At 40.6% G+C, this 22,991-nt stretch overlaps 1 protein-coding gene across 1 annotated transcript in view; it reads right to left on the minus strand.

Annotated features, from left to right (window-relative positions):
* GMDS (GDP-mannose 4,6-dehydratase) overlaps positions 1 to 22,991 on the minus strand; it is a 587,084-nt gene that overhangs the window by 124,328 nt on the left and 439,765 nt on the right. The gene's annotated exons all lie outside the window — the stretch shown is intronic.

Consider the following 22,991-nt stretch of genomic DNA (forward strand, 5'->3'; position numbering starts at 1 on the left):
AAAGTAGGTAGAAAGAACACATATTTCATTATAACACAGTTCCCAAAGTTACATGCATTGAACTCTTGATCTGACAGCGAAACAAAACTGTTTTAGTTGGTGTCTGCCTAAGTGCTACTGAGTAAGCTGAAAGCAGGATGCTGAAATCAATGAGGCAGTCTATTTTCTCTTAGAAAATGCCACCAAAAAGTTTAATACTGTTACTCATTTGAATTTGTGGCAACTTTCTAAAAAGCAAAAAGAAACCCCTTTTACTTGAAGTTACTTCTCATAGTTATTTTTTGTCTATTATAAGATTGTTTTATGTTATATTTTTGTGCTATAGAAGATGAAATTTGGGGTATTTTAACATGCCGTGGAGAGGTGGCATACTGTAAAGTAACTTGACAGATGAAATTGTCTTGGCTAGGAGACAGTTTTGTTCCCATTAATAAAAAATCTGGGGTTTCATTTTACATTAAGAGATCATGGTTGATGGATTAAGTTGTAGAACCTTTAAAATGTTATACATTATACTGCTCCTACCAGCACCACTACCACTATTACTAATAACACTTGATTCGTTTTCAAAATGCACAACACACAAGCCGTTCTCTTTCTCAGGATAGTCCACACGCAGAAGGACATGACAATGGCTTGCTAGCTTCCCGAACGCCATTAAATGCTGGGGGCTGAGAGGAGAAGTGGGATCTGGAATATAGCTCAGGCCCTGCTGGCAAAGCCCATGCCCAGCATGACTTGTCACAAAGCTTCTCAGAAAAGTGCTTTTTTGGAAGGAGCGCCAAGGCCTGAACAATAGTGAGGGCCCAGTGGGGTGGCTGCCCTCTGTAGGTCTGGGCCTGTGTGTGAAGTTCCCGTGGCCTGGCATGCCCCATCCCCTCATCTGTCTGGGAATGCTGAGCTCTCTAGATTCCATACCAGAGTCCCCGGTCTAGCCATTGGAATGAATTCCTGCTGTCTCACTGGGTTTCCCTGTGACCAACAGTACACAGCATGGTGGCTTCCCTGGGACTCAGCCTGCCCTTTGGCCACCCTTCCCAACTAAGCTGACCCTCCATCTCAGCAGAGAGGGCACACGCATGTACCCATATGCACACACACTCACACAAACTTATTTTGGTTTTCACCAAAATACTTTCAGAGTCTCAAGGAAAAATTAAATTATGCTTCTGGCTAGAATTTCTGCTTGAACATTCTTCTGCGGGGAATTAGATGTAGGGGTAAATACACTTAAATGTGTTTGACTCAAATTTCCATTCTAAAAATAACATTTCAAATAGGTCTTTCAGGACCACTCAGCTTATTTTATTTCTTTAGAAACACTCGGCTGTGCTAGAATGGTCTCAAAAAATAAAAACCCTATTTTTAGTCATGTGAAAGAAAGCAAGGATTTACTAAAAAATGAAAGGAGAAAATATGATTGCTGGTTAATGGATCACTTTAAACATGGGCACAGGTCCCCTAGTGCTTGTTTTGTTCCCGGCAGGAATCTGGGGATCAGTAGGGGCCTCTCCTTTCACCAGGGCAAGAGCCAAGAATCTGCTCTTTTCTTCTCCATCAGACTATCTGTGGCCTTTGACCTATCAATTTCTAGGCATTTCCTCTAAAGTTCATATTGTACCAGACTCCAGTCTGGGAATGGGAAGGGAAAGGATATACAACTCCAGATTTATTTGTTATTACTGAATAGTTTACTGGTTTTAACAGGGGGAAAGGGCTTTGTTTAAATTTCCACTGAGCATAATTAATGGTTATTGACTGGTAAATGAAGAACAGGTGACACTGTGGATTAGAAGATAAATGATCCTGTGTTCTGGTGTGATAATGGGTTAGTAATTTGCCACAAAGCCCAGGCCGAGTGCATCCCGTCGTAATGCGAGATCATGTCCAGGAGACAAAGGACCCTGTGTGAGAAGGACACAGCCGTCGCCTCCTTATACAGCTGTGCCCGCTGATTTGCTCCATTTATTCTCTGATGGATGGCACAACTGAGGCAAAAGTTCACCCGTTCTCACCTTCCTGTTCACAGGCTGGACCACATGACCCATGACTCGGCCAGACCACAATCTGTGATCAAATCGCCACCCAGCCTCTAGCTCTGACAGAGAGACAATTTTGAGGTTCCATGTCTCTCAAGGAACGAGGGAAGAAAAAATCGGTGTCTTCACGCATTCTTTTAGTGCCCTCTGAGGATGTGACTGACTGACTGACTTCCTCAGATACTTCTCTACTTTCAATCCTGACCTGATTACCATTGCACATGAAAAAAATCTCCTGATTTTTAATCCATCTCAGAGAGAAAAAAGAAATCAGTGAAGGAATGTACTTACTAGGGCTGCAGATTCTCTCTTTGACATAAAAATGTGCCTTGATGCCCAATGAACAGGGCAGGAAACCATGGCTTGCATTCATTTTGCTTTTACAGACACGTGCATTTTAAGGGAAATGTGACTTCACTGACATTTGACAGCTAAGTTGAGATGCATACAAATATTACATTTGGACACGTGCTCTCCCGTAACTATATAATTGACCTATCTGTTTTACAAATCCACCTGAGAAGTCAAAATAAAACTTCAATTAAAAAAATTTCACGTCAACCTACTCCTCTCTCACAGGCTCCCATTTGGCCAATCCAGGGCTGAACGCGGAAGTGGCACAGAGGCTCACAGAGAAGGGCCATTCCTCTTTGCTTGGTAAGGTGCCAGCTCTGGTGGCTTTTCACAGCTGGACCAGTGAAGGAGAACACCCAAAGTATATCACCACAGCCGACTGACTACACCTGATTCCATGCATGCCTTCTGTGGTGTGATGTGTGTTTGTCTTAAAAATCTGGATTCTACAATTGCTTCCACCTCGCCATTAACCTCCCCTTCAGTATCCAAGCCACAAACACTTATTAACTGAGTTGGCATCCATGAATAACAAGAATTGTTAATCAAGGTTATGTTTAACTATGTGTATTTGCTGCTGCTTTTTCACTCTTGTGCTTTTGTGCTTTACATGCTACTATCATAAAAATCTTAAATCTTTCTTTTTTATTATATCATAGCTGTGTACATTAATACAATCATGGGGTCCAATGTGCTGGTTTTATATACAGTTTGAAACTGGTTAACATAGCCTTCACAAAAATCTTAAATCTTAAAATAGGACTATATATATTTTTTCCCAGAGGAGTAAGTCCATGAAATAATTCTAATAAAAATCATGGAAATTTGAAAAAATGAAAATTAAAATTTCAGATAAAGGATGCCAAGTGGGAATCCAGTCATATACATTTATCTTTTAAGCTTTATTTAGTAGCCATTTCATGAAGATAGCTGGGTATTTGCAATTTGGGTCAGGACTTCAAGTAGTCTTGTGGTCCAGCCAGGCTATATGCTTGGTAGGATTAACAAAGGTAGGTCTTTGGGTTGGCATGGGAGAGCATCCTCTACTCTGACATAATTGGTACAGAGGTATCAAATGTTTTAATTAAAACAAATTTATATTAACAAAATTAAATAGCATAAAACCAAAGTCTGGCTTTATGGACATCTCAATCTATTGATTTTGTTGATGGGCAAAAAAGCTATTGAATGTGGGTTCCATAGTTTAAGGGTGTTTCAGACATTTTAAAGATACAAAGTTAACTGAACAGAAAAAAACAGGTTATTAATAAAAACACCAAAAATGGAACACAATTTAGAAAGCTGTACAGCTCTTGCTTCTTTTTTTGGTGCTAGCATCTCCCTCTACATTGACACCATAGGTACTGAAGAGGCTATGTCAAAATCCAATACCTTGCTCTTAATCTTGTTATTCTAGCCAGGTACACTCAGCTACAAGCTCCAAGGTTGAGGTTGATTTTTTTTTTTCCCTAGAACAATATGAAATTGAAAAGCTCCTGGTCTTGCATTAATCTGAATCAACTTTTCTAAGATATCACCTGTTCTTTCAATATGCAAATTCTAGCTATGTAATTACAGTAGAACCTCTGCAAGTTGACCACCCAAAGGACTGTAACAAAGTGGTCAACACACAGAGGTGGTCAACATAAAAAAACTAGGCCTGCTGTACTGATTCATGCATGGGGTGCATGTCTGGTCTATGAAAACTAGGTCAATTTAAGGAGGTGGTCAACTACAGAAGTTCTACTGTATTTTTAAAATTTAAGTTGGAATGTATCTTATTTCTTTGATTCATTTCTGCTTCAGGCATACCAATTACGCATATGATATTACCTCTTTGTTCAATCTTCTCTCTGTCATCTCCTATTTAATCTTTTTTATTTTTTTCCTGTATGATTTTATGTGATTTCCTTTAGTCTGTTCACCTGCTTGTTTAAGTAACATTTACTTTACATTTTGTTGCTAATGTGGCTTCAATTTCTACAATGATTTCTTTTTCTCTTCCATATATTTCCTGATTACTACCAGCTTGTTTTTTATATCTTTCAGTTATTTTATTTAAGTCCGGGGGACGACAAATTGTTTTCCTATAGGGCCAGATTATAAATATTTAGACTTGTATATCATATGGTCTCTAGTGCAACTACTCCACTCTCCTGTCAACAGCACAAAACAGCCATGGACAATATGGCATCAAATGGGTATGACTGTGCTCCGATAAAACAGTTATGAAGCCCATGCACTGTAATTTGTCCACCTTCACTATAAGTAAACTTAACAACAACAACAAAATGCTTCCTGTAATTTCTTTGAATCTGTGAGAACAATTACCTGAGCTCCAACTGCTTATTCTACTTAAACGACATCCCTCACGGATATACCGGCAATCTGCTTTGCTTATGTTCCTTTCCTTCTCCTTGCATCACTCTCCCCACTCCCATCCAGGAGCATCTTTTGAATTAGCATTAGATTTGAACAAGGCTGGATGTCTACTGAAGAACCTCAGGAGGAGGAGCAGAAAAGTGCACCAGGGGAAGTCTAGGTTTCAATTCCGGCTGCTCTCAAATCCTCCAGCAAAATCATGACATGCTTTGCCCCAGGACATAGCTGCCATAAGCTCCCAGCATTTCACTGGTTGGTGCTGCTCACAGAAGAGTATATTAATCAAAGGGCCGCTTTTCTGCTATCTGGCAATATTTGCCTTCCCTCCAGATCAAATCTGCACCGTTCCTCATGTAGGAGGCTGTGCCAGTGACAATAAAATTGGCTTCTCCTTCAATAACACCTTCTTATCATCCTGCAGTATAGAAGTAAGTGTTTCCATTTCAATGTCATATTAAGTAATGGGCCTTTTAGGACTAAAATTATTTTGAGCAAAATCCACAGCTTTTTTTTTTTTTTTTTTTTTTTGCAGTTTTTGGCTGGGACCGGGTTTGAACCTACCACCTCTGGTATACAGGGCCGGCGCCCTACTCCTTTGAGCCACAGGTGCCACCCCATAGCTTTTAAGAATAGCTCCTAGCATCCACTCTCTTATTTCTCCAAATTTCATGGTACCTGTCTCAAATTCTTAACATCTCACAAAGTCTCACAAAGCCTCATGGCCACTTTCTTTTTTTTTTTTGAGACGGAGCCTCAAGCTATCCCCCTGGGTAGAGTGCCATGGCATCACACTCACAGCAACCTCCAACTCCTGGGCTCAAGCGAGTCTCCTGCCTCAGCCTCCCAAGTAGCTGGGACTAGAGGCACCAGCCACAACACCTGGCCATTTTTTGGTTGCAGCCATCATTGTTGTTTGGCGGGCCCGGGCTGGGGATTCAAACATGCCACCTTAGGTGTATGTGGCTGGCGCCTTAGCCGCTTGAGCCACAGGCGCCGAGCTGTCATGGCCACTTTCATTGAAGGGTTTTTTCTTTTTTCTCTTTTTGCTTTCTTTTTTTTTTTTTTCCAGAGGGTTTCGAGGAAGGAATATTGAATGAAAATGCCCTTATTCAGTCAGTTAAAAATGATATTTCTCTATATAATCATTTTTAAAGCATGACCTCAAAAGGTAAGGACTAAGCTTATATAACCTACTGGACATCGTGCTCAGCATAATGTGTACCTAATGAGGCCATGAAGAATTATCTGAGACTGGACACAGTGGCTCATGCCTGTAATCTCAGCACTTTGGGAGGTCAAGATTGGAAGATCACTTGAGGCTGGGAGTTTGTGGCCAACCTGGGCAACATAGCAAGACCCTGTCTCCAAAGTCAGGGGGAGATTAGCAAGGCATGGTGGTGTGATACCTGTAGTCCCAGGTACTTAGGAGGACCAGGTGTGCAGGAAGATCGCTTGAGCCCAGGAGTCCAAAGTTATAATGAAGTATTATTGGGTCACTGCACTGCGTGACAGAGCAGGACCCTGTCTCTAACAAAGAATTATCTTAAACAGTTATATGTGCTCCCAAATTATGTGACCATACAAACAATATATATATAAGAAATTTAATATGAAATGTACATACAAATAAAGGCTGCTTCACTTATCTACTAACGTATAATAAATCATCCTTAAACTTAGCATCTCTAATCTTTTAATTGCTTGTGACTCTGCATGTCAGGAATTCATGAGGGCTCAGTGGGTATGGCTCCTCTCAGTGGCAGGCCGTGTTAGTCATGAGGTCTGACGGGGCCTGTGGGGTCAAGATGGCCTCCCTCAGAGGTCTTCTGCTGGACTCAGGACCCACCACATTTCTCTTACACATGGCCAATCTCCCCCACCCCACATACTCTCTCAGCATTCATTAGTTTATCCTAAGTTTCTTCACGGTGGCTGCTTCCAAGAAGGCAAAACAGAAGCTACAAAGCCTCATAAAGTCTGGGCCTGGAAGCTACCCAGTGTCACTTCCTCCACATATTATTGCTTATAGTGTTAGCCCCAATTCCAGCTAAGGGGAAACAGACTCTCCTCTTATGGGAGGAGTGCCACAGTCACACTGAAAAGGGCAAGCAACATGGGAGAGGTTACTGCTGCCATCTTTAGAAACAATCAACTACAAAGCGCTATCTTGTGATGACTACAACATACATATCAACTGATTGTTTTAACACAGAAATTACTATATTTGTCTTTAATATAATCATTATTACTTCTGCTTGAAGTTTCTATGCGAAGCTGTCTGTAACACTGTGCAATGACAGGTTTACGTGAGAGCAAAAATAATTCATAGGCTGACACCTGAGAGTACATAGAAGTGAGTATATAGAAGCTCACTTTCTAGTCACTGTAATTTAACAAATGCTTCAATTGGCCCTAACATTGCTACTATCACAACATACCGTACTTCCCAGAAGTGGTTGCTTCCTGGAGTGTGCCCAGCCGCCCACCTCAGCCAGGTGTTTCCAATTACCTGCTCCCACTTGAATACCCAGGTAAGCCATTCTAGAATTAGTTCCTGGCTGAGCAGGAACAACGTAAATGCTCTGGTTAGGCAGCAGGAAGTTTCTTTACACTCATGACCACCTGACTGTCCATCTCCCTGCTCTTGGTTCCTATCCATGCTGCTTTAACTTGTTCCTGGGAAGCCAGTTCCGGCCTTTCCATGACCTTATGCTTCAAGCCCAACATCCTGACCATCTGATTCTGCTTCTTGGCCTCACTCTGACCTTGGGAATCCAACTTCTAGGCTGGTTATAGGCTCCTTTGAATAGTAGGTCCTAACCTTACCATGGTCTTATGGTTCCAACGTGAACAATCATTGTTACCAGTAAATAAAAACTATATAGATATTTGCATACATTAAGGTAGATGTAAACAGGGCCTTACAGGATTAGTATAAAGCAACACCATGGAACAGAAATACAATGCAAGCCACATATGTAATTTAAAATTTCTGTTAGCCACACTAAAAAAGCAAAAAGAAAAGATAAAGCTAATTTTAATTATGTTTTACTTAACCCAGTATATCCAGTATGCTATCATTTCAATATAAACTATTATTCAGATATGTCACATTACTTTTCTATGTACTAAGTCTTTGAAGTCCAGCATGTATTTTGTCTTTACAGCTTTTCTCACACATCTCAATTCAGAAGAGTCACACTCTGAGTGCTCAGTAGCCACATGAGGCTGGGGCTACCACACTGGACCACACAGAGCTAAAGAGCCAGCTATGTGTTCAAGAGGGAGAAAAGACCTTGCTAAGTGACACACCTGTTCACTGGGCCTGCTGAGAGACTCTGCTGGGGCTCCATGGAGAAAGCTTCCTCCTCTTCCCCACAGCACAGCTAGAAGAATAACCCCCCCTCCTCTGTGCTTTGTAATCATTTCCACCGGCTGACTCTTCTGTAGTGATTTCATCAGTGATGACAATTATGAGCGAGAGCCTGAAAAGTAGTACAACCAGCTCCTAATTTATTGGCATTTGACATCTGAATGCCTGCCCCATTCTTCCACAAATGGGCAGTCACATCACAACTCCCTCTCCAGTTGGAATACCTGGAAGTAAACACCTAAGAAGTACCTATGGATTTGGTGCAATGTAGTAGAAGAGAGGAGATGGGCATTCTCAAATTTTAGTGTGCATTAGAATCATCTGGAAGGTTAGAACACAGACTACCAGCATCCTCTAGCCACAGAGTTTCTGAACCAACAGGCCTAGGTGGAGCTAGAGAGTGTGCATTTGTGACAAGTTGCAGGGTACAGCTGGGGCTGCTGGTCTGGGAATCAGATTGTGGACTCTGCAGAGCTTAGGCTTAGAATCAGACACCTGTGTGTATGCCCCAGCCCCACCACTTACTGGGCAACTTCTGTTGAGTTACTAACTCTTCTAGTGCCTCATTAAAATGGGAGTAACAATAATACCAACTTTGGCTGTTTCTAAAGATTAAATTAATAAACATATGTAAAGTGCCTACAACATAAGAAACACTCAGAAACTATTATTTATCATCAGAATAATGATGGCAATGATGATTATGTATCTTGAGAGAGTTACTGTTGCTTGGGAGAATCTAGCTCATCTCCATGAACAACTCTTGCACCCATAAATAGTATGGAGAGGGAAGACTGATAGGGTGGGGCGAATTAAATCCTGATCTGTTAGTCAGAGCCACAAAATTTTATAGCTGGAAGGGGCCTCAGAGACACTCTCATTCTATTCAACTCATTTTAAAGATGAAGCAACTGAAACCAGAGGAATTAAGTGCCATGCCTAAAGTCACACACCTAACAGCCACAGCTAGGGCCACAACTCAGACTCCCTTTCTTGTGGTCTTCCTGTTGCACCATGGTAACATTCATTTTCCTGATGACTGTGTCTAGGAATGTGTTTTCCAGTAGAAACTTTAAACTTTGTTGTATATGGTGGGAGGACATCTGCATAGACTTTTATGAGCGATCTAGGGACCTGGCCAGGTAGTAAGGAAGGTGTCCTTAGCCAGGCACTGTGCTGGAGTCTGGGGAGATACTATGTAGGGGCAGATATGGGAGACACTGTTTCTGGCTTGTGGACTTCCAACATTTATATAGGAAAAGGGTTTTAAAAATTCAACATCTGATTTAAAGACTTCTGGGACAGAGGTGCCAGACAGTATCAGGAAGCCATCAGGCGTGGTTCCTTTCTATAACCTTCTTCCTAATAAGTAAGGCTATCCCCACCCACCCCACCCGCCACTCTTGCTGAAGGGGTGAGTCAGAGCAGCTGGATTTCAACCAGGTGACCTGTCCCTGTACTTGCTGCTTCCCAGCTCCCCAATCCCTTTTCATGGATGGAGACCTGACACATTCAGGGCCAACTGGAATCTCAGAGACATTAAAAGACAGAGACAGAAGCAGCAGGACAGTGCTAAACAAGGAGCGTGGCCCAGCCCCTGCCAATACTAATGGGAGGTATGCTGGCCCAGCATGAAAAAGACACTATGTGGACAGAAGAGAGGGAGGAGGAAGCCCATGGGGAGGGCCAGAGAGGGGGACACAGAGGAAAGCAGATCTCATTCCCTCAGTCCTGTGAAGAGTCCTGAGGCTCCTTATTATAAATCCCATTTTCCTTGAATGTCTTTGAATTGGTTTCTGCTCCTTATGACAAGTCCAGCTGAAGATAGCTAAAGACCAAACAAGACTTCTGGCCCATGAGTCTATAGGACCAGTCCTGCAATAGTTCTGTGCTCAGTGCTGAGAAGACAACTTCAAGGGGAATAAGACATTACCTGTGGCCTCCTGATCCAGTGGGGAAGGCTGCCACAGGCCCAGCCACCCAAATGAGCAGGCCAACGGGAGAGATGCCAGTGTGGAAGGAGATGAGGGAGAGCTGAGGAGACACTAATAGCACAGCAGAGGAGGGGCACCCAGAGAATCCCTACCAGAGGACCATTTATCCTTTGTCCCTGTGGTCCTGGTCACCAAAGACCATCCACTTTTGGTGCCTCCGAGGAAAGCAGACCAGAACAGGCATCACCTCTATAACTGGGAACCCTGTGTCCCAAGTGGCTTGCTCATTGAGACACATTTCGAACGTGTTTCTCCAGTGTCCTCATTCACAAAATTGGGATGGTGAGTTAAATGCCACCCCTTCACTCAGTACTTTTAAAAAATACGCTTGAATGGAATTAGACTTAATCATTCTTCCTTTAATTTTTGTTTACTACATATAAGCACATCTCACTATAAAGAGTATATGAGCTTTGTTCTTTAGGGCAGTCAAGTTGCTCTTACTGACTTGATCTTAGCTATGACCATGGTGTTTCTGTTGTCACAGTGGTTTCCTAGATGCTGATTAAAAGGGAAGCCAGTTACATTTAGGAAAACACCAATTTTAACAGTACTGTTTGAATGTAGAGATAGAGAAGGGAAGAAATTTACACAAGAAAACACACATACAAGTGCACGCACACACACACTCACACAACAATCTAGAGAAAACTAGACACACAGACTCCTACACACAGGAGTCTGTTTACACTACGGAAACAAAGCAAAATGCTCCTTTATCTTCACCAAGATTTAAAATAAAAATCAAGAGTGTTCCTAGAAGTTCAATTATTTTAAAAGCACATAGATCGTCAAAAGAGATTGTTTTTTATTACGTTTACCTAACTCTACATGAAATCTAGAAAAACAACCCTATGATGAAACAACAATTTCAAAATATTTAACTTACCGCGTACTTAAAAAATCCAAATATCCAAAAACATTTTAAAAACTCTTTAGAGAAATTTAAATTATCCGACTCTGAGGATGAACATTTATTTTTCAGTGACTAATATTTTCAGTAGTGTGATAAGTATCAACAACCACTCAAGATTGTAACAAAAAATCTTGTCTATTACTGAACAATGCTATAAATAATGTCATCTAGGCAAATGCTAAAGGTCAAGTTCTGAGGAGCAACCTTTTCTGTTAATATAACACAACATTTTTCACATTCATTTCACGTGAATGAACAAAGTCTTCATTGTTTTCCTGAACACTAATTTAGTGTTGTATTTTTTTGCTTGTGTCAATGAGTGTCAAAATATTATTCTTTTAATACATGAAAGTATTTGCATAGAGCTTTATTACTGATCTTCAGATGTTAGCCAGAGGCAAAATAGAACAGAGACACTCCAGTTGGGAAATCTCGCAATGAAAAGCAAGAGTCTGTCACATAGTCGGCTTTCCTGCCAGTTTTCCTTCCAAGTACACAATGATTTATTTACCCCACAATTGGTGAAATCAAAAGCAGTGTCGGAGACACCAGAACTGTAAGAATCCCTTTCCCTAAAAATGAAACAAAAAGTTAGCATGGAGGAATACAAAAACTCTAAGAGGAAGTTCTAAGACCTAAGATCCTGACAAGAATTAAAAGACAATATAATACAAACCAACAACAGAATAGCCAAGAATGAACTGAGAAACAGAGGGGCAATTTTTTATTAATTTATTCCTTCCTGTATCATCTCATCATTAAATGTTCAATTGCTTATGAGTGTTTGCATTAATCCCAATTATTAAGAAAAATAAAGTCATCTCATTTTCTGTCTCCTCAAAACTGAAGAGTCTACAATCAGGTACTGGATGCGGTTTTCAGTCCTGTTTTTTCCCTCCATAACGCTAATTATCTTGCCATGTGGTACTGCCTGAAAAGACAAAATGCCCTTTCAGAGACGTGCGGGCTCCAGCTGATGGGTTACTCACGACGAAACTGAAGGGCTGTACCCAGGTTGCGGTCAGGAGCGAGCAGTCCCGGAGCTGGCTGCCAGAGCAGGCTTTCAGAAAGGCCACACTTGCACGGTGAGCAACCAGACCAGCCTTTCAAGTCAAGTGTTGGCTTGTAGACATATAAGTTAATCAGGTATGAAATAACCACCACAATGTACTTATTGATCACACAGGGTTTATGACGCAACTTTTGGCCTGGAGAGGATTTGTACTTCATTCTTTCAGCCTCCAACCTTCAGAGAAAGAGCGCTTTGAGGGTGGTGTTTACAAAAAGGCAGATGTTAACTTTGTGATTTGAACCTTCCTAGGAAGATGAGCAATGTGCTGGGTCTTCAAAATAAAATAAAGAATACCATGCCCATCACATTCACAACCCTGTTCACTTTTCAAAGAACTGGATAGAGCCTTTATTGTATTGTACTTACTGAGAGTATTGAACTGATAAATTTCAAAACTAAATTTTAAATGTGTCCCCCTAACTTTTTTCTTTGCTTTGAAACCCTCTGGAATATTGATTATTTTGTTTTATAAATCAAAAACACCAAAGAACAACTATTGATCATTTGCTATATAGATCATAAATTTGTATTTTAGGAAGCTGGTAGTTTAAAAATAACTACTGTGTGCAGGAATAATATTTCACTGCTTCTGAGAATGAGCCAGTGAACATATGCTTTCTGCTCCACCTCCAGTTCCTGTTGCTACTAAATTCTTTCTAAGATCACAGAGAGAAAAACACCTGGGTGAGGGTGACTTATCTTTCCAAAGCTTTAGGACATGTTCTAAGATGCTGGCAAATATGGGCCACGGGTCATCCAGAAATGTGACAGTAAATGAAAGCATCTTTTCACATTCTGTCAGCTCCAATGTTCTGAGCTGTCTTCTAGAATGTATCCTTTTCACTAAAAATGAAAAAGAGCAAATTCAGCTCTGCGTTCAGTAAGAGGGCTGTGCAGGTGGGCTGAAGAATCAGTGAATTAAGTCTTTAAGAGAAATATTCAGAAAATCAATTCTCCAAGAGCACAGAGATAAAACCCCAGCTACTACCCTAAAGTACCTGACTGCCAAGTGATAAATGTCCCACTCCCAGGGTGCTGTCCCTGTTATCTGCTAGGCCCATAGACTGTGTGGACAGACATTGGAGAGCTCAGTCCGTGTGAGAATTAACATATTTGATGGTACGACAGTTACACAATTGCTCCTTCCTTTTTCTTTTTTCTTACACATAGATTGCCTTGTGTGTGACTAACTCCAGGAAAAACAGGGGTGAAAAAAATCAAGTATTGTATTTCTAACAGTGAAATGGAGGTTTGCCCTAGGGGCAACAATGAAACGTCCCAGTCATCATGGTGGCTTAAAGAGCCATTTCTCAGCCTGCATTACTTTCTGCCTCCCCCTCAGTAGATTACTTTAAAACTTTGCTAGGAATACTAGCAAAACAATGAGTATTGAACATCTTCTAAGAAGAGTGAACAGTGCCCCTCAGCTGGGGGGCACAGGTGTGTGGCTGGCTTGGAAGAAACAGCGCCACCTGCTGAAGCTGCAATTCACCGGAGTGGAGACATTCATGCTTCTCAGGCACCCCCTGCTAGATTGGAGGATCTGCAGGGGAAAGAGTAGGGCATTGCAGACCTTGCTGCTTCTCATCTGGTCCAAATCCTCATAGCTCTACTGGGGCTAAAGATTAAGAGTCAAAGAGTGAAGGGAAAAAAGTTGTGTGTGTTTATTTGAAACGATCTTGTTCCCAGAAGTAAAAACAGTACTGATAACTTATAAGGTCTTTCTGTGATCACATGTACACTTTTATACTACATAGGAGACAACTATTTAAACCTGGGAGTGTATTGTGGGAGTGAAGATGAAAACACACTCAAAATGAGAACCCATGGGCAGTGCCTGTGGCTCAGTGGGTAGGGCACCGGCCCCACATACCGAGAGTGGTGGGTTCAAACCCAGCCCTGGCCAAACTGCAACAAAGAAATAGCCAGGTGTTGTGGTGGGCACCTATAGTCCCAGCTACTCGGGAGGTGGAGGCAAGAGAATCGCCTAAGCCCAAGAGCTGGAGGTTGCTGTGAGCTGTGTGACACCATGGCACTCTACCTAGGGTGATAAAGTGAGAGTCTGTCTCTTAAAAAAAAAAAAAAATGAGAACCCATATACAGGACATGAGAGCTGAAATTCACAAAGGCAAGAGATGAAACCCTTATGTGTTTATTCATATTTGCAAATGAATAGTTTTTACAGGGAAATAGGCAATCTTAATGTTATGTAACGAACAGAACTCAGACTGAAGTCTTAAGATGCGGGGCCCCCGCCACTGAATAGGCTTGTCACTTTAGACAACTTACTCATTTTACTCTTGATTTTCTTATATAGGTTACAAGGTTTTAGGTATATCATCAGATAATATATTGAAAGTACTTTGTGATCTACAAAATGTTACTGCTGCTATAAATGATAATAATACTGGAGAAAATTCCTGGGCCAATGCCTAAGAGATCAGTGCGCCAGAATGATCATCAAGATATGATGTGATAATTCCATGGGCTGTTATCATACCAAACATAAAACCTCAGCATTTTTCAGAGCACTAATTCTTTTTTAGAAATGTGTTTTAGAATGGAATCTGGGGTTTCAACATTTCCATCGTTAAGAATTTCTGATTCCCGCCCCAAATAGGTCAATTATATTCAAGTTCTGAAACAGCATAAAAATCCTGACAATTTATATATTTGTCTTATATGTGGAGTTTTTGGGGTTATTTTGAGAAAATTAATCTGCATTATATAAGTAGATTTTCAGAAGAGCTGACTTTTTTCTGAATGGTTAGCTTCATGAATTATCATTAGATAATGTTCCTTTGTTTAATAGAGTTGCTAAATAGTATAGAGCTGTTGGCAAAATTTTTTTCCAACATGGCTTCTCACTGAAGAACAATCCATAAGTGAAGCCGAAGCTGAAGAGTGATCAGAGACGTAAACAAATTAAATCTTTCAAAATACAAAAGCAAAAACAAAACCACCACCAAAAAAACCCTTTAAAACAGATCAGTTAAGTGAAGGATTGTGCTTTTGGGAACTGAATTCTAACTTAAGCATAGTAGTAATACTAATGCCATCCTTTATTCAGCATAATTTTCCTAATTATTTTAATCTAAATGTTTCCAAACGTTACTGTTTATTTTGGCATAAAGAGTTCCCACCTCCCCCGGCTCTCTTCCTAGAGCTGGGGCTGGTGTTAATAAGAAGGTTAGGTGGGAACATAACCCATTAACAGGCAGCAAGTAGGCTGTGGTCCGAAACCCCCTCCAGCAGATAAGCAGGCAGTAGACAGAGTGTGAACTCAGGCAGAGACTGAGGCATCTGCCATAATTTCAGTGAAAATAATCAGAAGGATTTCCCTAATATTTCTTATAAATAACATTCATTTCATTGTCTAATTTTACAGATGAAGAAACTGAGACATGCTTGGAGGACTGACCTGCACCAGGGTCACTCGGTGGCTGAGCAGGAACAGAAGGCAAATTTCCTGGTCCCTGAGCCAGTTTTCCACCCAGTCTACCCCGTCTAAATGAAACGGCAGAAGCTTAGTTTTGATAAGCAATTCCATGAAAACACATCCTGTGCCAGATTCTCTCCGGTGCCCAAGACACTCCCCGATGGTGGGTTAGGTCTCCCAGCCCTTTAACTCCTTCAGCACCCTGGGGAGGGGTTTAGGAAACAGCAGGAAAGTCAGAAGGCTGTGAGAAAGCATTTCCAAGACTCGACATGGGACCTTTCTCTCTGTCCCATCTCTTAACTGAACACCAGGGGTGAGGGGACGGAAGCCTTGCACCTAGGCCCTTCACAACATGGTTGGTGACCCTGCTAACTTTTCTACTTCAGACACCAACTGCACACATCCTCTCTAACAGTGGTCAGACTGGCTGCGCTTTATGAAAACCATATATGTGAAATGGGAGGGTGAGTATTTAAAGTACGAACTGAAGAGACTCTGACTGGTCTGTTTTAATGTAATGCTTTCTCAGGGCATCAGAATGCGATTTTTTGGTGTAACAGAAAAGAAAGGAAAATTACGCGCTGATGTGTACTGAGTCACTGGCAAATGAAAAGAGGCAAAGATCATAGAACTTAGGAGAGCTGGCAGGTTCGTTTGGGTTTTAGAGAGAAGGAAACTGGGGTCCCAAGAGTTGTTCCAGATGGCTAGAGATAGGCCCCACATCAGAACCCACATGTTCCTACTACCAGGCCAAGTCTCTTTCTAGGTTCACCAGAGAGAAGAAAAAGCATCTTGAGAATCACAGTATAAGCAAAGCAAGAACTAAGTGTCTCCATTTATCTACCTGATACATGTATAACTAACTTTCTAATGAACAAAATATTGTACTTGGAAAGGTGATTTCTCTCTTTTAGATGGTACCAGGAAGAGGGTCTAAGACAGGCCTCACTATGTGTGTGCCTCCAGGCCTTATCCCAGGTGGCCTGTAGCGTTTCTCCCCTTCTAGAAGGCACTGAGAGTGCCTGTCCCACTCCAGCAGTCTGCTCCCACAGTGGGATATGGGACCAGTCTCACTGGAACTTCGGGTTATGTAGAGGGGTTGTATATATGACATGCTAAAAATTGAGAGTTATATTCTCCAAATCCCCAAAAAAACTCTACAAATTTTAACTGTTGGCTGAAACACTGACTGGATGAAACAAAGCAACTAATGGGCCAGATCTGGTCTGGTAGGTGTCCTGCTTGGCAACATGACCTAAGGAGCACTCTGACAGAGTCTGACAAGTGTAAAATCGAGCAGGGCCCTTACACCTTCTCAAATCATCACTGCAGGGCACAACGAACTTTATTCAATGCAGCAGAAAAGAAAATGGACAATTATAAAATGTGGCTTCTTAGATGTGTTTACAATACAGATTTGGTTTTTAATAATACTCTTGTTTTCTTACTTTTCTAAAGTTCTTCATAAAGGAAATATAAACCACAAAGGGAATATGATTTTAAAACTGGAAACATATTTTCGAACTCCCTCCCCCAGTTTCATTAAATGTGCAAGAGAAAACATCCTTTGTAAAATAGCTAATATAATTATAAAATAATTAGTCACAGAGGTCCTATATAATGAAATAACAACAACCACCCCTAAATTTTAGCCATCAAGAATCAGGAAACTCATTATTTGAGAAATAAAATGTGAAAAAGATAGTCAAGCAAAATCAAGTATTACTTTAACCTTAGTCCCTGTCCATCTTTTTGAATGTTCTTCAGATGACAACAAACGACAAAAACAGAACTGCTATTGCTGGGCCTCCCTTGAATTCTTCTCTGAGCTGCCACCTCTCCCCAGTCCCCAGACTGACCTCTGAGTCAAGCCAGATGGGACTAAGAGAGATGTCAAGGAAGTGCTGAAAAGGTGACTTGAGTCTCTGGCAGCTGAGTCTGGAGCGAGTTTCTCTGCAAATTCTCTGGGGGTTGCTGCTTTCCAATTTCTCAGGAATGTTTAATTCTCCTCATCCCTTCACTGAATCTCTCTCTGGAGAGGTCAGGGAAGCCTGTGACATCCCCGGAGGGCACTGCCTAACTAAATTAGCATGAGATAACTTTGGACTCTGTCCCAAACATGAAAATACAAGGGAGAGAATTTCATTAAAAGCAGAAGACTAGGTGATCCAAGTTAATCCCAGCTCTAAGCTGCTGTAGAAAGGTTCAGTGTTTATATTTTGACTCTCCTCTCTGTGACAGTTCACTGACTATAAAGCCAGCTATGTTATGTGTACAACTTGACCTCAGCTGACCAAACCTTAGTTTCATAATAAAGGTAAAAAGTGGGTTTGGTGGTGTTAAAATAAGTATTTACCCTCTTTATGTGTTACTATATGAAGCAGAAGATCCAGAGGAGGAAAATAAACAGTACTTTAGCCTTTAAATATATTTTAAATTAGGAAACAGGAGACTTTAATAGGTAACATGAGTCACTAACCATATGTATGTGTGTAAACAGGGGAATATCTAATATCAATTTAGTAAGGCATATAATTGCATGGAGCCATGCTTTCTATTATATCTACAAATATTTGAAAGAATACATTGTAAATATTTAGAACAACAGTATAATTAATGAGGTATGTTCAAAATATGCAAGAATGATGATTTCATCATTTGCTTCTAAAAAATGTAATTCGGAGGCCAGGTCCAGAAACAGTGTCAGTGTAGCCAGCTGTCTACAAAATATGATAGATAAAATATTAAAGAATTCAAACTTCAATGCATATCTTAGAACTCTTCTGCTTCAACTAAGGAAGCACTTACTATATTTAATAATTGTTTGATGAATAAATGTTTCTCATTAGCTACTATCCCATAATATACAGGGTAAGTATTCCTAAATGCAAAAATCTGAAATCCAGGGCGGCGCCTGTGGCTCAGTGGGTAGGGCACTGGCCCCATATACTGAGGGTGGCAGGTTCAAACCTGGGCTCAGCCATACTGCAAAAAAAAAATAACCGGGCCCTGTGGCAGGCGCCTGTAGTCCTAGCTACTCGGGAGGCTGAGGCAAGAGAATCGCCTAAGCCCAAGAGTTAGAGGTTGCTGTGAGCTGTGACGCCACAGCACTCTACTGAGGGTGACAAAGTGAGACTGTCTCAAAAAAACAAACAAAAAAAAATCTGAAATCCAAATTCTTAACACCTAAAGAAATGCTCACTGGAGCATTTAAGACTTTTAGATTTGGGATGTTCAACCTGTAAGTATAGTGCAAGTATTCAGAAATCCAAAACATTTCTATTTCCAAGTATTTCTGATAAAGGACGCTCAATCTGTGTTAGATTTTGCTGTGATTTAAAAAAATCTTTTATTTCTTTTGAATATTCGTAATTTGTGGAAATTGGCACTTCACCACTATTATAACTGTTATTCATCTATTTAAACTTTACAGACTAAAAGAATTGTGCTTATATTTATTAGTGTACACATTTAGACATTTTCATTTTGGATTCCTTTTAATATTCCCTGATTATTATAAAAGATAAAGATATATGTGCCCAGGATGAGGGATAATGGTTTACTTTGCCTGATTATATTAATGTTACATTCTACAGACAGTAAAGCACTTAGAGACAAAAATTATTCATTAGTATATTATACTTTAAATTAGGTTACCTTTTGATGTAATTAGTTTCTAAACAGGTCCTCTGTTTTGACTTGGTGATTTTGTCATTTCACTAAAGGTTCACAACAATCACTGGCACCAACTGAATACACACTATACACTGATACTAGGTTTACAGAGACAAAGAGGAAAGCACCCAGTGTCGTAGAAGGTATGTAATCTAACTTGAGGGTAATTCAAGTTAGAGAGTAACCTCTCAGAAGCACCCAGTGTAGTAGAAGGTATGTAATCTAACTTGAGAGTAATTCAAGTTAGAGAGTAATCTCTCAGAAGCACCCAGTGTAGTAGAAGGTATGTAATCTAACTTGAGAGTAATTCAAGTTAGAGAGTAACCTCTCAGAAGCACCCAGTGTAGTAGAAGGTATATAATCTAACTTGAGAGTAACTAAAATCCCCAAATGTCATATATCGGGTGTATATAAAATCAGCACATTGTACCCCATAAATACATTAGTGTACACAGTTAAGATTTAATAAAAAATTGTTAAGAGACAAAAAAAAAAAAACAACTTCAAGCTGGAGAATATAAAGAAAATGGAACTCACCACTTTGGCCTGTGGTGAGTTACTTTTAAGCTAAAATACAAGTTATATTCAGACTGAGGCCTGAAAACACAAACTATATAGGAAACACAGTGATAGAACTGATTGGCATACTGTAATTTCTTGCCTTTTTTTTTTTTAACCCTTCCTGGGCATTTTCAGCCACAGAACTACGCTATTTCTTTGCCAATAGGAATATGGAAGCCAAGCTTCAACCTCAGTGGTTTTCAGTTCTAACAAAGCAAAATCAATGACCCCAGACATATAAATGTTGATATCCTCTAGGTAATATAGAGGTTAACTCTAACTTTCTAGTGATTTCTATCTTTTGTTATGAATGCTAAATACAATCTTAAAGCATTCTGTGTCTATCAGCTTAATTTTTTAAAGCAGTTATTATTAACTTTACTTGAGTCATCGAACCCTTTGAGAATCTGATGAAAAATAAACAGGATATCTTCTTCCCTGAAAAATACACACATACATGAGCCTGCACTTGGATACATTTTTGCCAAAGATTTCAGGAGATTTGCAGACTTCTTTAAACCCTAGGTTAGGAAATTTTGATTTTAAAGGCCACACTTTCCACTGATCTTTCACTCATCGTGCTTCCATCTTGTTTACTGAAGGACACGGCACTAACAGCAGTGTGAGACACAAGAAAATACTCGGATCTAGCCCTCTAATAGAGAAACACAGACAGGATGAGGGTGCAGCACTGCCAACATGGATACTGGAGCACCCCTGGGGGGTGGCGGATGCCCACGGGTGATGTGGAGTCCTCTGACATGACCCCACAGTGCAGGGAGGGAGACAATGAGAGTGAACAGTGCTTGCTTTGTTAAGTGGTAAACCACTGTGCAAATGTTAGTTGTTGGTTTTATGAAGTCAAACTTACTTTCCTGATTTGAGAGCCAACCATCGAATAGTAAAGCAAAAATATATACCAGGAAAGTGAAAGCAAGATGGCACAGAATGAATCAGATCCTTCCATAAAGATCTTCTGGATGAAGACAGATCATTTAATCTAGGAGTCGAAATACCCCAAGTATCCCTTTAACAGTTCTGAAAAGATTTTTCAAAATAGTTATCCCGTGAGAAATAAAACTGCTAAGGTAATAATTGAAAAAGTATTTGCTAGAGAGTGGAGCATGGAGCTCTGCTTGTGATTTTTATGTAAAACCTTATTTTTGTTTCCAGGTTTAGGCAATCCTAGACATTTTTGATCTATGTAAAATAATGATTTATTTATGTATTTCTTCATTTGTTTCATACGATATAAGCTAAAATTAAATAAATTGGTGAAATATTTATAAGACACAGTCATTTTTGAAGTCTATTTATTTCTTATACCATATATGCTGAAATACCAGCCCTTCTCTGGTGCTCAAATATCATAATTTTTTGGAGTCAAGACATCTCAGCCAGTTCATATGATTATCTGGCACATGTCAGCTACTAGATAGCCAAGCAAATAAGATTCATCCCACTGAGGGTGGTTGTGCTGGGGGCTTTTATTGCCTTTTCCTTCTACTTAACTCTGGATGTAGAAAGCAGCTGTGAGGGAAGTCTGGGCCTGCACAGAAGCTGGTGTGAATCCCAGCTCTGCTACTCTATGACCAGGATGCTGGGCAAGTCGCTTTAGCTATTAAATAAGAATAATGATTCCTTTTTTGCAGCTTAAAAGAAAGTGAGAAAATGAATGCAAAGTGCCCTTAATAGTGGCAAACACAGCAATGGGTCAATAAAATGGTAGCTGCCATAACCCACACTAGTGGTACCATTCACGCTGAGAAAATTAGATGAAAATATCCCACACTTGTATGGCACTGTGTGTTTGGCAAAACACTCTCACAGTATGCCATTTGCTCCTCAAAACAAACTCTGAGTTTTAAACAAGTCTTATTGTTTCTCTTTTACCTGTGAAAAAACAACGAATGAGAGACAATCATTGATTTGCCAAAGTCATACAGTGTAGAAATTAAGAAGATGTCTAATTGCAAACTGATGGTTTTATAATATCTGAGATGTCCAGGCAAGAGAGCATCCTATGTTATCAGCATCTAGTGATGGAGTATGATGCTTAAGCCTAGTTCAATGAATACTGAAAAAAATTCAAGAAAAGGAAAAGAAAAGAACTATGTGAGAAATGCAGATTGTATAATAAAGAGGGAGTTAGTCTCAGGAGAAACTTAAGAGTGTAGGGAAGAGGCTGGACATGGTGGCTCACACCTGTAATCCCAGCACTCTGGGAGGCCGAGGCGGGTGGATTGCCTGAGTTCACAGGTTTGAGACCAGCCTGAGCCAGAGCAAGACCCTGCCTCTAAAAATAGTTGAGCATACTTGGGAGGCTGAGGCAAGAGAATCCCTTGAGCCCAAGAGTTTGAGGTTGCTGTGAGCTATGATGGCACTCTACCAAGGGCTATAAGACTCTGTCTCAGAAAAAAAAAAAAAAAGAGTGTAGGAAAGAAATAGACGAGCAGGCAAAGAGAGTTTTGCTGCCTTTCAACAGCAATAGAAAGAACAGGCCTGCAAGTGGAAATCTGTAGCCTTAGTGAAGGCTGGTTCTACAGAAACTAAAAGATTGATATTTATGAAAATTGTACAACAATATGTCCAAGTAAGTACGTAAGTATGTACTGCCCTTTTGTAATCTCCAGAATCTCAGGCTATTTTCTGTTACAGCTACGAGGAATATGAAACAGAAGGAGACAATGAATTGAAGACCATAATCAAAACCCAGTGCTTCTTTTCTGTTAAACCCCTGAGGGGGGGACAACAAAAACAAAAACAAAAATATGCTAAGGAGAAAGAAAAACATGCCCTTTCTAATTGGAAAGTGTTTATCATATACATGGAGATATTTTGATGTACATAATTTCCCACATCCTCTTTCCATCCCCAGGGAAAAATGAGGCATACTGGTTGATGATTTGAGTCTGTGAGTAAAGAGAAAGGCAATTTTCAACTGCACGGGGGGCCATTCAAGATCTTCAGTGGGGGCTCGGCGCCTGTGGCTCAAGCGGCGGCTAAGGCGCCAGCCACATACACCTAAAGTGGGTTCGAATCCCCAGCCTGGGCCCGCCAAACAACAATGATGGCTGCAACCAAAAAATGGCCAGGCGTTGTGGCGGGTGCCTGTAGTCCCAGCTACTTGGGAGGCTGAGGCAGGAGACTCGCTTGAGCCCAGGAGTTGGAGGTTGCTGTGAGCGT

The sequence above is a fragment of the Otolemur garnettii genome, unplaced genomic scaffold (assembly GCF_000181295.1).
Source record: "Otolemur garnettii isolate 467f Iridium unplaced genomic scaffold, OtoGar3 scaffold00149, whole genome shotgun sequence".
In the NCBI taxonomy this organism is placed as follows: Eukaryota; Metazoa; Chordata; class Mammalia; order Primates; family Galagidae; genus Otolemur; species Otolemur garnettii.